Source organism: Trachypithecus francoisi, unplaced genomic scaffold (assembly GCF_009764315.1).
Source record: "Trachypithecus francoisi isolate TF-2019V2 unplaced genomic scaffold, Tfra_2.0 Lachesis_group0, whole genome shotgun sequence".
In the NCBI taxonomy this organism is placed as follows: Eukaryota; Metazoa; Chordata; class Mammalia; order Primates; family Cercopithecidae; genus Trachypithecus; species Trachypithecus francoisi.
In genome coordinates, this window is record NW_022681453.1 from 39,743,617 (window position 1) to 39,760,721 (window position 17,105).

Sequence of the window (17,105 nt, forward strand, 5' to 3'; positions counted from 1 at the left end):
TTGGGAATCAATTCCTTCCATGCCGAAACATCTGAAACATATGTTTGTCCTCTTTGAAATACAATTAGGTAGATCCTGCAAAGGTTTCATTCAAACAATATAGATGGTGAAATGATGGAAGTCTGATTTTTCTGGCCCAAATTAAATGTGCCAGAATGCAACTACAAAAACAAATCCATACCCTTTATATATATGCATTCTAGAACCCCCCAAGCCCCAGGTGAGATTTATCAAAAACTGATCAAAGATTCTTCACATTATGAAAGTTCCACAAAAAAACTCTGTTCAACTCAATAAGAAGTCTGTATTTGACAAACACATAAACTTCAGTAAAATCTGAGCAAAGGCTTTGTTCAACCATGTGGGCAGGTACCCTGTTTTTAAACAGACACAAATCTACTAAATCAAATGGAACTATTAAAGGCCAAAATTCTAAATGAAACGAAGATGCTACTGCTTGAGAAATATCAGATGTTAAAAAGACTGGAAGAATTATTTTGTGTAAGATGATCACCGCCTTTATCAGAGAGGTACTTCTGAAATCAAGTAAATATGTAGCATCCATAACCATTTTAACTGGAGTACTTTTTCATTCCCCCTCCCAAAAATGAATTTGAAAAAATTAAATTTGGCTTTAATTCATTAAGCTACATTAGTCTCTCTGAAAACTTCTAATTTTAAAATCAAGTACTCATTTGATTTTCAAGCAAGGTCAAGAGAACAAGGCAGCCTAGTGCTGACATTACAGGGATATGCCTCACACTGCTCAGCAGTTACACCAATGTGGCATGTTGCTATGGTGCCTGACTGTTAATTTCTGAAAGAAGGTGATTATAAAGCCGCCAGATGAACATCAATCGGATGACACCACTTCAGCACACAATACTGACATGCGTTACTCTTGTTTGCAGCAAGTTAATTTTATGAATCACCACTTTTGTGATGTGAATATTCCTTTCTAACTTTAAACCTACCAAGTCAACAAGCAAAACATAAATTTAAAAAATAAAAATAAGTTCAGCTTCAACAAAAAGAGAAGAGTTTGATAATATTTGGGGGGAAAATGTGAATCTGTAGAACATTTCTTAAGGGCAACCGTTTTTCTTAGGACTTCCAAAAATACACCACATATGTACTCACACGCAAATAAATACATGTTTATTTGACAAATACAGACCAAAAAACAACTGAATTAAAATGCCTGGAAGGCAAAAGACACAGCCCTGGATATAACTTCACTAATCACATTTGCATTTACCTTTTTTGGCTTCTGTAAAGCAATCTTCAGTTATAGTCACCTCAAAAGGTCACGTCTTACCCTGAAAACAAAAGAGAACATCAAAATCTGAATGTCAAGAGAAGTAGCAACCACCTCTGCCAAGGACAGACACAAGCGAAACAACAAAAGAACTCAATTCTATTTAATGGCAAATGACTTTCAGGGTTAATAAAAACAAGTCCCAAGAATCTCTACTTATCTGGACCATATGCCTTTGAGCTCTTCAAGACAACAAAATCGACTTGGGGGGAAAAAGTCAAGTGAAACATTTCAAATGTTGTGTATCAACTTTTTCTCATCTTGTTGTCTATCAGTTGATTTTCATGTAGAATAATATGTGACTCGTAGGCCTTTGTTTTTGGAAACCAGACTGCCACTTGAACGTGTCTCTGTTTGGTTAACATCCACAACATCCCTCATTTCATTAAAGCAGAGACTTATTTTTTTCCCTTTTGGAAGAGAGTTAGGTCTTGTAGACAACATGCTTTCTGCCACTTTGGACCTTTCAAAATGAATGAAAGCAGCACCATTTTCAGTTTGGGGAGGGGCAGGGAGTTAATTGCTAGTGAAAGCTGTTCACATAATGTTTTTCTCTTAGCATGTATCTACGGGAGCTACTAAGTTAAATAAAAAAGGTTCATGTCACATGAAACAAACAATTGAAATCAAGCTTCCTAAAACACAAAGAAACCATGGAACACATTTTACCCCACATATACTCCTGCATCTGCATACTCCCGTATGCAAAACAGTGCTTAATCCTTTAAGAAACATTACAAGCTGCCTCTTTCTGCCCATGTAACTGGGATCAACATATGGCACAAGTGAAAAGAAAAACATTTGTTTATTAATTTAGATCAAGTTACTAAGAGGGTACAGGATTCATTCCATATCCATTGACCAAATGCTCATACAATTTTTAAGGTGGCGAAATCATACCATCATTTTACTAAAATGTTCATATCTTTTTGCTCACTCTTCAGAATAATATGTAATGAAGTGGTTTAATTTTACAGGAATATATCCCTGCTTATCCCTCTGCTGTCAGCCCTGAATGTGGAAAGGCAAACATCATTGAGAAGAGTAAAATCTTATTTCACGAGGGCTAAAAATTTGAAAGTGGCACTTTGGTGTGTACTATCTTTGAGGAATTGATCCAAGGCCAATTTATGACATTTCCACAAGCAAGTGTATGCAGATTCTTGCCATTAAGATTGGAAAAAGATGCAGGCTCTGAGTGAAATCATAATTTTCATGTTTACTGTAAGAGGAAATTGGAGGTTTTCACCATAAATGTTCACCATTTGGGTGGGGAAAAACCCTAGCTCTGGGACTTAAAATTACTATTTTGCAGCCTGACCAAAACCTTTTTGTTTTTACACAAAACAATTCAAATTGAAAATGAAAATCGTGTGCTTTACTGCTGATGTATGTCCCCAAGATTGGTTTCTCCAGTGGTGAGAAGTCTATTTCAGGGCAAGCGATGATAAGAAAGAAAAACAGAGCAAAGATGGTCAGGTCCTCAAGGTAGAGCTAAGATCTGCAGAGCCCCACTCTACACAAATCAGAGCTCTGTACATACAAAGCACACACAGAAATTTCTACATCTACCACTCATCAAATCTTAAATGTAAAGCAAGTGAACTTTGGCAGATCCTACTCAATTCAAAGCAAGAATGCCTTTTTCTCTCTCCTTTTTACTTGAGATGTTCTCCAATACATGCACTGTAAACTAATTTATATGTTTATCTATTGAGCTGTGTCTATTTTTGCATGTTTGGCAGTCAGACCTATAGTATTAGACTTTGCAATGCAGATGAGGTTTGCTATCATATAGGCCTGGCAAACAACTGGACCTCATTAAAATTTAATTTTTTAAAAAAACTGCTGAAAATGCCTACTTTGAATAAAGTTATCTCCAGTGCTGCATTTGAACTTGCAGAATATTTTCAGGTAAACACCAGACCTGTTTTTCTACTCACCTATCTACACAGTATAGTGTGTAAGTGAACACAGAACAAAAATAGAAGCTGCTTCAGCCTCAGATTTTACAAGTGTCATTTTTTTCCCCTAGGGATACTGGGGGAAGAATTACAGCAAAATCATACAACTGACCCTCCAATGTATAAATACTAAACTGACCACATTTAATTTTCACTTACACATAAAACATTGGCAGTAGGATATCATCTCTATCTTTCTCTATTTTGAAGTTCCATAAATTTTGGTGCACATGCACGATTGGCCACTCATTAATTTATTTCTGTTGATTTTCATTTTTAGAAAAGGTACACATTAACAAAGTAATCTAAAAGACATTTTTCTAGTTTTGCTGAGAAAAGATTAATAGCTCAACAGCTGTTTGCCATCATGCTAAATTAAATGAAATGTGTCAATATAATAGACAAGAAAATTAGGGGGTAGTACTGGGGCCCGAGTCTGCCTCATTACTAGCTTAGAAGAATTGGAAACCAACAACTAGCAGAAAAATATGCGTTTCATTTTTTCCAAAGCATAAAACTTCCCTTTCCAATACTATATTTGCTATTTTCTTTAAATCACTTTTACTTATCGAATAGATCAACTATTTACTTGTGTGCTTACCGGCAGCACAAGCACCAAAACTAAAATTAAATGATTATGCAAAGCTTTTAGGTTAAAAACAAAAAAAGATAAAAGAAATACATTCCCCTCCAGCCCACTTGTCTTCTTTTAAAAAATGCTGTCTCCATACGAATTGCGTTTTTTTTGTTGTTTTTTTTTTTTTTTTTTCTTTTTCTCTTTCTTTTTTAAGTTTCCTACTGGTTTTAGGTTTTAAAAGTGAGCCAAGGATACGGTAAACAGAAATTACTTATTTTCCTTTATGTCATTCTCTGCAACAGTTAAGATTCTGTGAACACTAGAATTGTTCCGTAGCCTCTTCGCTATTGATTGCAATAGTGTCATCTACCTGAAGCTACACGGTGACCACAAAAACCATGTCCAGGACACCAAATTTCTACTGCGAACTCTAGGGTGAGACACTAAACGTACATTCCTCTTTCTCTGCCTCCCCAACCACCCCTCCTCCCGAATTAGGACTGTTATTCTAAAGAACCCTCAGATTATTATAGTGTTTCAATATCATACTTTCTATGGGTATATTTTGCCCTTAATTTAATCTGTGTGACATATAAGACACAGTTGTCCACTAGTATGTCCTGCTTGGAACTGAGTTGCAGGTAAATGTGGAGGTGCAATCTCATTTCACAAAACTGAAAATGAACAGTATCAGCTCTTTTTTTCCCGTTTATAGTATTTTCCCCTTCCCTTTCTTGACAGCTAAAATAAATTATCTGCATCAAGATTTCTCCATTATACTTAATTTTATATAATTGTGCAAAAGCAACTCTGAAGTATGCCCAACATAGTTCATCTCAACCTTCAGCCTACCCAATACTGGCTGAGAACCTATTGTGTGCCAGTCTTATTAAAGATGCAAAGATGAGCAAAGTGAGCCCCTGGGTGGTGATTAGGCGGGCAGTTCAGTAGGTCTATGGCTAGAGGACACTTTCTTATTAGGAAACTGAGGAAGGAACATGGTTCAAACTTCCCACACCCTCAAATCATCCAATCAAACGGCTTGTACTCATTGGCAAAAACTGGTCCAAATAAGCCAATTTCCAAGAATTTGCTGCCTCTTTAAATAGGGAATCTTATCTCCTGTGGGCTTTAATATCTTGTTTTTCAATGACTTCTTAGAAAGTAGAAGGACATTGACATATATTTGACTATTGAAATATATAAGACAAGGGTCACTTTATCTTCTGTATTTAAGAAAATCTACTCCAAAATCAATCTCAAAGTTTGTTCTATGCCGTTAAGACTTCAAATACTGAGTCAGATTTGCAAAAAAAAAAAAAAAAAAAAAAAGTGGGGAAGGTAGAGAATGAAGAAAGAAAAGAAAGAAGAAAATAAAAAGGGGAGAAAGGAAAAAATAGAGAAAAACAGAGGGGAAAAAGAAAGGAAAAGAATAAAGGAAGGAAACAGGAAAGAAAAGGAAGGAAGAGGCTGCTGTGCAGTCGGGGTCTCTGAGACCAGAGGCAAAGTTGGACGCTACCCAGGCTTGCAGCTTCACAAACACTACACTTCTTTTACTTGTCTCTATCAAAGAAATGTGTGACTTTGAATCCATCATTCTCCAAATCTCCCTCCTATCCCTGCAAGTAACATTTTACTTCCTTTCTCCTCATCCTCTGGGGCCCTCATCAGATCACAGTACCTAACTTTGGAGTCCATTCTAGTAGAGCAAAAACCTAAAATATTATACATGAAGCCACGTGGTGCAGTAAACCCCAGTCGATGCTTGCCCATGAAATTACTTCAGACTGGCAGCCCCCCACTAACTCCACATCGGCCCATCGCATTTGGAAAAATGACTCTCTCCTACCTTACAGAAAAGGAAAACCCTGGCCGTGGTCATGTGAAAATATTTTATAGGTATCCTTTAACAGCCTTTAAATGTTGAAACCTAAAAACAATATTTGCTGTTTTCCCTTTGAAGCTCTAACAAAGCCTTTGTTTTAGATTCACCTTTAGTGTGCAATAAGAGTTAATAATCAAATTCATCCCAACCCCCACAAATGTTAAACAAAAAGATAAAAGAAATGCAAATAGCTATTGTCATGGAAAGTTAAAGTACCTGTCTGTATTTTTAAGTGAAAACTATTATCTCTATCAATCAAAATTTAAGAATACAATAGCGCTAATCACAGAAGGTGCTCTGACGGAGTTACTTTGCCTCAAAAAAAAGTATTTTTCCCCTTAAAAACCAAGTATAAAAGTCATATACTTACAATTAGATAGAGTATTTGTAATTTTGTTATTAAAAACCTTCAGCAGCCTCACTGTTAATAAATGCTTCTAAGTCTCTAGACTGATTTGTACCCAAGAAGACACAAGTCCCTACATATTTTAATAAGGTTGATGAAATTTTATTTAAATTCTCACAGTTTCCAACCTGCGGGGGAACAGCACACTCTTCTGTTGAAAAGAGTTACTCAAACAGAGGCAACAGTTAACTGGTCAGGAAAACTCCTTCTTTTAGAGCCTGGACATAATTCCCACACCCTGAAATATCTTCACACAGGACATATCTTCCTTGGATGATGCACCCTTGTTAATTGTGGCAACTTATTTTTGAAATAACACTCTACCCTCAAAAAGAAAGCAGAATACCCCCATCGTACCCCAGAATGATCTAAGTGTACAGTACATGAATTTCTCTGAGTCCTTTTTTAAAAATTCACTTTAAAAAAAGACTGGATTAGCCCCTGAATATGGTGCTTTCTAAAGACAGTACAGGAACAAAAAATAGCAAGACCCCAGATAGTAAAACAAACAGCTCAAGATTAAAATTCCTAGAGCAAACAGTTAAGCCAGGATGCCATTATGCACACAGAGCCTGGATGATGTCTCCTCCACCGTGGGGCCAAGAGGCTGTCATTTTCCCCCCAGCAAGATCAGATTTCCTTCCCTCCCGACCGCCTCTCTGAGCATCATGGCCAACATCTCTAGTGTGCTATTAATATCAATGAAGAGACGATTCGATTTCCACAGAAGAAAACCTTTCCTATTCCGGCACAGACCTTCGGGGAGGACCCTGGCCCGGGTATAGACAATACAGCGGCAGAGTTTCTGTTTTCTTACAGTTCAGTCTTACACACTGTTTGAAGGCTTTTTAGCAAACAATGGCAGCATTATCTGCAGGATAGTTACAAAACAGGATTTGTTAGGACAAAGAATAATAAAGCTGCTCTCTCTCTCTCTTTTCTTTTTAATTCCCTCTAGTCCTCACGAGCCTTTCTCTGCGAGTCCAAAATTCAGCCACATTTCCTAAGAGGCACCTGTACTTGTCTATTTCAATGCAGCCAGAAGCTGACAACGGCCCAGGAACCAGGGCTGCTTTCAGGAGGCGCCCAGAAGGGCAGCAAAGTACCCTCTCAACATTAGTAAAATGAAACAAAAGTGTCAGCCTTGGCTTCACACACACTTACCCGTTCATGGTGAGGAGGCAAAGCTTTGGGGCGGGAGAGTCAATTTTCACACAACGGAAGAAAGTTGAGAGTTTGTAAGGGAGAAACTACAGGCGCTTGGAAGCCTGCTGGCTCTCAGGGCTCCCAGGCTGGCGGCAGTGTGAGGAAGGACTGAAGGTATGTGGGCTAAACACAACAAAAGCCACTGCCTTACTCTAGATTAAATATGCAGGAAGAGGCCCCTTTGCATAAACACAAACACTCAGCAAATGAATAACTGGCTCAATCAGACGCCCGCTGTGCCTTCTACCTGTCCTCGCTCTGACAGGAGACACTGCCTATTCCAGGGGACACTACTAAACAGGAGACAGTTAAATGTTATGTTGCTATAATAACAATTAAAATGAAGTGTATTCATTAGTAATTAAGAACTCACTCGTGGGGGGTGGCGGGGGGAGTGCTATTGTTGTATCTCCAGCTACTCCAAAAAGAACTTGTAGTATACCCATCCCTGGAGTTCTACTCTAGGTTGCATTTCAATCTCTAACATTCAATGAGAGTTTTAAACAATCAGTTTGTTTAGTCACAATTGTCAGAGATACGCGTCTTGTTTCTCTGCTTTGTCACATTGTAAATTGATACCTGTGACTCTGTACCTACAAAGATCTGTTTGATATATGTATATAAAGTATACATATAAAAATATACACACATATACATATATATGTGCATATATACTCACACATAATACATTCATGCATATCTAATTAAAGAGAATAAGCCAAAAAATGCTACTTAACTATACTCTCTAGTTCACTAATCATTTAAGGAAAATAATTCGAGTTTTCCAAAAATATATCCCAAATGCCTGCCTTTCAAATGTCACCAATCCATGACCACTCATTTGAAAACATTACCCCTATATTAGAAAGGATGCTTTTAACTGAGTGGCCTCAACCACTTATAATTTCAATTAAATAACATAATTACAGTCAACAATTTTCTCCATTTCGGCAGAAAATATGCCATACCTCAACATAATTTGTCCTTACAATCCAGGAATTTAAGCAAGAGGAAAAACATGCCAATGTTAGGAATTCACCACTGCCTTTTCTCAGCTTACGGAATCAACTCACACTGACCTCTCATTCTATGTTCCAGCTACATGTTGGTCTTAGTAACTTAATTATTTTTTAATAACTTTTGCAGTATTAAATGATTTCAATTGAAACATAAATAAGATTACGTTCGTCTACTACTTACTAATGCCATACAGTACTCTGGGGCCAAATCCAGCAGGGCTGTGCTATAGGATGTGTCTATACTGTTACTGTGTTTGGACTAAAAAGGATAGGTCACAGATCCTTCACAGCCTTCGAGAATGCTGTGATTATCCTAGCCAAGGGAAATACGGCAGCTTTCTATTTCAAAAGCAATTTTAATTTATTAACACAAAACTGTTTTCTGGCCAAATCGTTCTACTGTAGAAGGTGAAGATCATCACTGAAAAGTTTTAAAATATATTTACAAACAAACCAACAAACACAAAACTCATTTCAAACATATATTATGGCATAGCCTGGAGAAAAGACAAACAAAATAAAAAGATACCCAAAGACCCAGAGAATAAAACACAGGTTCTCTAAGAGGGGTGACCACAGAAACTGAAGATGCTCATTTTGTCCACTCTTTTGCCTTGAAATGACCTTCCAAATAAGGTGTTAGATAACCCACGTCCATAGACGATAGCGATCTAACCTTGCTGCAAATAAACCATAGAACAAAATTTAATCATTATATCACTGTGAGAAAGCCTCTGTCCATCCCCATGGAGCTTCTAATGACTGTTTTGGCAGTTTTGAGGGTAGTTATGCTTCCCAGCTCATCTATATCTCATACTGGTTGAGTAAGCTAATGGAAGTGATGTTAGTAGAATCCAATATTAATGCTCTGTATCATGCAAACCTGGATGCAATTGAATATTTTATACAATTATAGGTGGCATCTAATTCCATAAGTATTAGATACTGTACCCTAAATTAATATTTTAATGAGGACGGTGAAATAAAGACGACAATCCAGGTAAGGGATCCATGCATTGTGGCCCAGCTAAGCTCCTTGTGGAAAGAGCGCCGGATTCGGGAGCAAATGGCACAGACACAGGGATTGTGACAAAAATCCGTATGCAAGCTTTAGATGCTGAGTGACACATACTGATGCACAGAGTCAAAGATGTCATCCTCACACAAGCGCCACTCACTGTAAGCTTGAGAGAAAATGCAGGGGGAAAGATGGGGGGGCGTAGTTGCAGTGAGACCTCCAGAAAATAAACAGGGTGTACAGTTTCAAAGGCTGCAGACACAGACATTTCATTGTTCAAGCCAATTATCAGTGGAAAATAATAACAACAGATGGATTCAGAGTCACTGACTTTTCATATGCACTTCATCTCGGCGGAACAGATGATGAAATGCGAGAGCTATCTCAAAAAGGCAAAACATCTTTCAGTAAAAGAACTCTACAGTCCAGATGGGGACCTTCTAAGGCTGCTGATTATCTTCTTATAATGTTGTAAGATAGACTTACTAAAACATTTCAAGAACTGATCAGATATGATGCGTACAATGGCTTCATTATTGGAAGGAGTCGTCTCAGACTTGTGACTAAACCCGGCAGAGATTTCAATAAGGTTAGGACTGTAAGTTTCCTGTTTTCTCATCAGGGACTGCAGGTTCCAACTAAAACTGGAAATCTGTGCACAACAGGAGAATAAACCGTCGCCCAAAGATCCTATATATTTGCTCTTCTCTCATTTGAGCAAAGGGGGAAAAAAAAAACTGGAACTGTAAAAAGGACATTAAATTATTCTGAAGCATTCTGCCACAGTGTGTGTGGGGGGGTGAGGGGGGGACGGCTCCAAAGCAACTCTTTATTAAAAGCATTTGGTGATAAAATATCACCCCTTGCATGCATTAGAACATCTTAAATATCCCTTGCCACTGGTGACTGCAAAATAGAATTTCCTTTTAGTAGGGAATAAATATAAATTTCAATGGTGGTGTAACAGCAATTCTAACAAATGTCAACCAAAACTCACCAACCTACCGTAACCCACTCTCACTCAACTTACCACCAAGTTAGGCTTGCTGATAAAACACAAGAGGTTAACCACAACCTGAGGGCTTGCTGTAAGTAATGGAAAAAGTTAAATCTCTAATCAGATAGGCCTCATCCCTACTGGAATAACAATGTATCTGTTCCATGTATCTGTCTACTCATCTATCCATCTCCATCCATCCATTCATCCATCCATCACCAACTGCACATTCATAATTTTGCAAAAATTCTTTCCCTGAATTGACATGAAATATGGTCGAAATCACTGCACTAAGAAAAAAGAAAAGCTGATTCTCTCAACTATTTACTAACATTCTTAACATTTAAAAAATATTTTTATGAACACACTGTTGACTTCACAAGTTTATAACATAAATTTTTTTTTTTTTTTCTGAGCAAGGCTTTTCTTTCAAAGTACTCTGACAAAAGTAAATTCATAGCAGAACACACAGGCACGAAGAAAATATCGCCAAGGGCAAAATTCTGCAACTGCTTTAAGAAGCAAACAAGAACACAAAAGATGTGTAATACAACCATCTGGCTCTCCTCTTACTATATCAATGCCTCAACCTTATCCCCACCCCCTGAGCCAACCCACACCAATGCCACAAAACCAAATGGCTTCACTTATGTTTCCTGCACAGCAAATTTACACAATGCAGTTAGAATGCAAAAGTTGATTTTGACACATAAACTAGCATCTTTTGAATTTTCCCCACTTCAGTGATTTTGTTGTCGTTGTTACCTGTTCAGAGTGGGACTTCTTCGAAAAACCACCAAGAACCTCACCATGATAAAGATGTTCTCATATGGACATATCTGTTCAGCCTCAAGAGAAGTCTCCCTGAAAAGCTTAATCTCTGCCATCTTGTGCTTTCTGTTATCATCAGACTTTAGATGTGGACATAAAAAAAAAAATCCTAAGCTTACTCCAATTAGAACTTTTACTTTTGGGGGTCACTAAATGGTGGGTTGTTTCCCCCACTTATGATTTGAAATAACTGTGCTAATTTTTAATTACCATTCTTGCAAGTCAGCACGTTCACTGGAATTTTTCCTTATTCAGCTCAGTCTACAAACATTTACTGAGCAACTACTGTGGTTATTAGAAACATGCTGGACGATGGACGATCAGAATCTATTATTTTCCCATGTGCTAGCAGGACTTGCCTGGCACATTAAACCGGCAACTCTACAGTTTATAAAAAATCTTCCACATGCAGGCAGGCTGAAGCATTTTATTTACTTATATACTTATTTTTGAAGTCAGATATAACAGACATTTGAAAGTTATAGCCTGTTTGTGGGGATCTAATTGCTTCCAAAAGGTGGGAATGAATACATTTTATGGAAATCTCTGTCTGGGTGAAACCAATAAAGCATCATAAATGTTTCTCACCAAGGGGCAACAATGTAAAAAATAATATCTGAAAAAAAAATTTCTTCACAGGCAAACTCTACTCTTTGCTTTTCTGCAGGGGCATGCTAGAGGCAGACGCTCTGTATCAGGCAAGAGTTCTCGGTTAGAATTAAGGTCTGCCAGGTGGAGGGCCACGTCTGGTTTACTTCTGTTTTCTCACTGTTGCTGGTCTTCCCCCATTCCTGCGTCCCTCTCCGTGTTCCCCGATGAGACTTTGACTGGCTTTTCAAAGGGCTAACTTTGGGTTCTCCTCTGGGTGTTTCTGCCCACAGAGTCCCCTGGTTTGGACAGCAGCAATCGCCTGTAGGACACACACAGTGAATCCAGCCACCGGATGAGGAATTCTGCTAATTGTTTAAGCCTGCACTAGTGTCTGGCCACCAGTTGGCAAACACAACTCATGGCTGCCTACCAGGCCTAGGTTAACACAGCTGGAGCCGGATGACAGGCTCTCAAAGATATTCTTCCCATGTCCACATCTGGCTCTTGGCGGTTCCCAGTGCAGCTGAACTGACTCTGTTTGGTTGTTCTGGGCAAAAGTTTAGGCAACAGATAAGTCGTATTAATTTCAGTTTATGACAAAAATATCAGAACATGTACTCCATGAAGGCAGGGATTTTATCTGATTTGCACCCCCTTCCCACTTTTTTTTTTTTTTTTTTTTTGAGACATGGTCTTACTCTGCTGCCCAAGCTTGAGTGCACTGCAGTGGCATGATCATGACCCACTGCAGTCTGAAACTACTAGACTCAAGTGATTCTCCTACCTCAGTCTCCTGAGTAGCTGGGTCTAGAGGCATGTGCCACCATGTCTAGCTACTTTTTAAATTTTTTGTAGGGACAAGGTTTCACTATGTTGCCCAGGCTGGTGTTGAATTCCTGGGCTCAAGTGATCATCCTGCCTTCACCTCCCAAAGCGCTGGGACTACAGGCATGAGCCACCATGCAGGCCTCTTGCTTGCTGTATCCCAGTACAGAGCAGCAGCTACGCAGGGTAGGTGTTCAGTAAATACAGAATGAGTGAATAACACTAACCAGTGTCTGAGTTGAACAAAAACATTCCTGTATCTTATTCCAGATACTCTGTTCCCACTGTTGTACGTAAAATGGCTAGCGCTCTGGTGCACACAGAGAAGCCCGTGAATGGTTCTACAGCTAGATTTTATTATGGACACACTCACCCTCAAGAATGAACCCATGTACATTGTCAGTAGAGCTGGAAAGACCTCCAACAATCCTTCCCCTCAAATTACCCAGTCTCCCAGCATTACCCATATCCCAACTTGATTAGTCCTTCAACTGAGAAACTTGGCAGCTCTGTGCCCACAGGGCCTGAGAGTGATCTCAAAGTAGAAACTTACCTTTTGGCCACCACCAAAGTGCCAAATGATGAGGTAACTTTTCCTGGCACCTTTTCATCCTATTTCCTTTCCCATGCCTCTCTTCCTAAATTCCCTGATATCTGCAGATCCCAGCTCCCTTCTACACTCAACTTTGACCCAAGGATAGGTTTCCCCGAAGTTCACCACCTCTCTAGCTCCCATTAGAAACACATTTAGAAAAGCCTATGTAATTTAAAACCAGGCGGGGTCCCCCCTCTTAGCTCCTTACCTAGAAAGAAGCCCAACTTATAGGCTGTTATGTTAATAATGACCATAAAGCTCCCCTGAGTCCACCAAGGGCTTGCTAAAGGTGAAGGGACACTTGACGAAAGCCTGGCAAGGCTGTACGCATATGCTGTTGCTTTCCGAAAAACAGAGTTAACACTCCTAAAACAAGAATGACTGAACAAGTCAGATGAGTTCAACAAGCTCAGCATATGGACTTCAGTGAAACAAAGGTAAATCAAAATTGTGCTAGTGGAAGCTGTTGCTGAACTCACCTCCTTTCCTATCATATAAGGCAGCAGGGTGGAGGTAGAGATAATTTTTTTAAGCTAAGTTTCTGAAAAGAGTTCTGTGTTCACTATGAAGAATTCAGCCTTCAAGCTCCCCTTGGAAGGAGTTGCTTACTTCATTAAAGGTGGACCAGAAAGATCAACCCCTAAAATGCCTCTCCTTCCCTGCTTCTGCTATTTGAAATTACTATAAAAATGAGAGAATAAGCTAGGCTCAGTGGCTCACATCTGTAATGCCAGCTATTCAGGAGAGTGAGGCAGGAGAATCGCTTGAGCCCAGGAATTCAACGCTGCAGTGAGCTAGTATGGTGCTACCACACACTAGCCTGGGCAATAAAGTGAGACACTGTTTAAAAATGGGGGAATTGGCCAGGCATGGTGGCTCAGGCCTGTAAACCCAGCACTTTGGGAGGCCAAGGCAGTTGATCACACTTGAGGTCAGGAGTTCGAGGCCAGCCTGGCCAACATGGTGAAACTTCATCTCTACCAAAAAATACAAAAAAATTTAGCTGGGCATGGTGCTGCTTGCCTGTAGTCCCAGGTACTCAGGAGGCTGAGGTGGAAGAATTGTTTGAACCAGGGAGGCAGAGGTTGCAGGGAGCTGAGATCGTGCCACTGCACTCCAGCCCAGGTGACAGAGTGAAACCCTGTCTCAAAAATAATAAAATAAGATAAAGTAAAATAAAATAAAATAAAATAAGGGAAAGTCTTTGTACAATTGCACAATCACAATGAAACCTGAAGATAATTCTTTAAAAAGCAGTAAAACAGGCTGCAAATGATTGATATCTACCTATTCATTGGCTAAAAACAGGCTATCAAGTAAAAACAAAAACAAATAAGTTTTGAAAGTTAGGAAAGAATTTTTAAAAAGGCAAGGCTGAGGTTGTACAGAACGAGTATCTGTATTTCTTAATGCATCCTTGGGCTGCCTCACCTAAAACTAAGTATTACAGAATATAGTACTATACAGTCTACTTCAGACTAGAACAGTTCAGAATTTACAAGCATGGATTCAAGTGCCCAAGTTCAAAACTTAGCTCTGGTGCTTACTGACCTTGTGAGCTTAGGCAAGTTACTTAAGCTCTCTGTCCCTCAGTGTTCTCATCCATAAAATGGGCTTGCTTACAGTGCATTATTTGCTTTTCGAGAATAAATGCACTGACAAGAAGAAGTACTTAATAGTGTCTGGTACAAAGTGAATGCTCAAAGAAATGATGGCCGCTGTTATTATAATCAGGGATGACAGAATTTAAATAAATCTAAAGCTTTCTACACTCATTTCTGCCATCTCTACAAGTTGTTAAAAATAGCCGGCTGGCTGGGCATGGTGGCACATGCCTGTAATCCCAGCACTTTGGGAGGCTGAGGCAGGTGGAACTCAAGGTCAGGAGATTGAGACCACCCTGGCCATCATGGTGAAACCCCATCTCTACTAAAAATACAAAAATTAGCTGCGTGTGGTGGCACGGGACTGTAATCCCAGCTACTCGGGAGGCTGAGGCAGGAGAATCGTTTGAACCCGGGAGGTGAAGATTGCAGTGAGCTGAGATAATGCCAATGTACTCCAGCCTGGCGACAGAGCAAGACTCCATCTTGAAAAAAAAAAAGTCTGGCTGTCTGCCATGCTACAGGCTGGAAAAATAAAAGAGAACGTATATCAGATTTTAAACTTCTTAAGAACATAGTGCTAAAATAAAATCAAAGTACTTATTTTTTCCCCTCAATATTAGCTGGAGAATCACAGATGTAAGATTGGGGTCTCACCTACCTCAGTGGAGGCAAGTCATTAGTTACAAAAAGCTACAAGCCAAGGTTAGCCTTGGGGCTGCCTGTCCCACCAACTACCAAAAAAGGCGTCGGGGAGATGTTCAAAGAAGGCAGGAGGAGAATCCAGCCTGAAACCCAAAGGCATTGAAACACATTTTCTTGTACTTTTCAAGTCTGTGCATATAGATTCTGTTACTGATTTAGGATCTTAAACAGTTTGTTTATTTTTTAAATGCCTTTCAGCTCACCTTTAATAACATGTTTCTTTGACTTGGCTGAACTATGCCTCAGAAGAATTACAAGCGGGAATAAGGCTGGGTAAAAGGTTCAGTGAACTAATCCACACCTGGTCCATGTAAAAAAAAAAAAAAGAAAGAAAGAAAGAAAGAAAGAAAAAGAAAAGAAAAAGCTCATATTTTCCATATAGAAACAAGCCCCTTTATATGAACCAGGCTTTTATTTAATTGCTAAGGCACTTTCCATACCATACAACCTTTCATGTCCTTCTTCACTTCAGTGGGGAAAAGGCACAGAACCACTTTCCAGCCACACCAGGGTGCTTTATCAGCGACAGAAATTAATACTCTTATTAATAATGATAGCAAGCACAAACCTGATTCAAAACTGGAAGTGGTAGGTTCACTTAAGCAAAAATTCCCTGGCCAAGTTTTGCCAATAAAAAAAAGACAAGGATGTCCCCTGAGAACAGATTTGGGATAAACTGCAACAATCTCTTCATCAAAATTCAAACTTTTTTCTGCTTCAATTGTGTGACCCAGACTATTAAGTGGAAGGAATAAGGCATGGATGGGGAAAATCTTGAATGAGAGAGAACAGCAAATATTTTAGAGCTAAAAGGTGCCTTTGAGAGGTCCAGGCAAGCCACTCCCCTGGGAGGGGACTCTGTGTGACCAAGGTCATGGAGGTGGTGGGGACGAAAGCAGGAACTCAAGCCTATGACTCCCAATTCATGGAGAAAAACAACGGCTACAGAATATGGCCCCTGGGAACATCAGTCATGTTCAGAGGAGACATAAGAGCAGGATCCTGTGAACAGCAAAGAGGCCAGAGAACAGAAGGAGAAGTCGTGAGTGTCCCACAGACTGTGACAGCCCATTGCATCTGAAGTTGGACTTGAACAAGCTTTACTTTCTCGTATGAAATCCTTCACTTCCAGGCCCCAGGTATCTTCTATTTGCCTCTTAGTTTTCTTCACAAGAAAATTCTTTTAACCAACTCTGGTTTGAAGTAAGTGGAAAAGGAGACATTTCCACACTTTCGTTAAGAAGCAGCAAAGTGAAGTGGAGAGATCATTTAATTAGGAGGCAAGAGAGGGCGACTCCGCTCCTGGACCCACCAGTAACTCAGCTAGGATTTGGGAAGCCCCTTCTCTTCTCCAGACCCAGGCTCTTCACTGGTACAAGGAGGGGTACTCAGGGATGGTATTTAATTGCTACAGACGGGTTGCCTGAACAAGGTGTTAAAATGCTGAAATACTTGTGTACTCACTGGGAAACGGCCCTTGCCCCCAAGCCTCCTGAGCACACCCTTGACCAGCACCCTGGACTTGTCTGCCTTCTCCACGGCATGGTGAGGGTTTCCCAGAGCC

The 17,105-nt window shown here is 39.6% G+C and overlaps 1 protein-coding gene across 12 annotated transcripts in view; it reads right to left on the reverse strand.

Annotated features, from left to right (window-relative positions):
- Positions 1-17,105, reverse strand: part of FOXP1 (forkhead box P1) — a 639,577-nt gene that overhangs the window by 349,681 nt on the left and 272,791 nt on the right. For 9 of the 12 annotated variants that reach the window (XM_033210432.1, XM_033210445.1, XM_033210429.1 and 6 more), the window contains one exon: positions 1,259-1,319. The gene's annotated coding sequence lies outside the window, so the exon portion shown is untranslated. Of the gene's footprint in view, positions 1-1,258; positions 1,320-6,114; positions 6,208-7,314; positions 7,480-17,105 lie in introns of those variants that run through there. The other 3 variants (XM_033210433.1, XM_033210442.1, XM_033210434.1) reach the window with 3 other exon arrangements.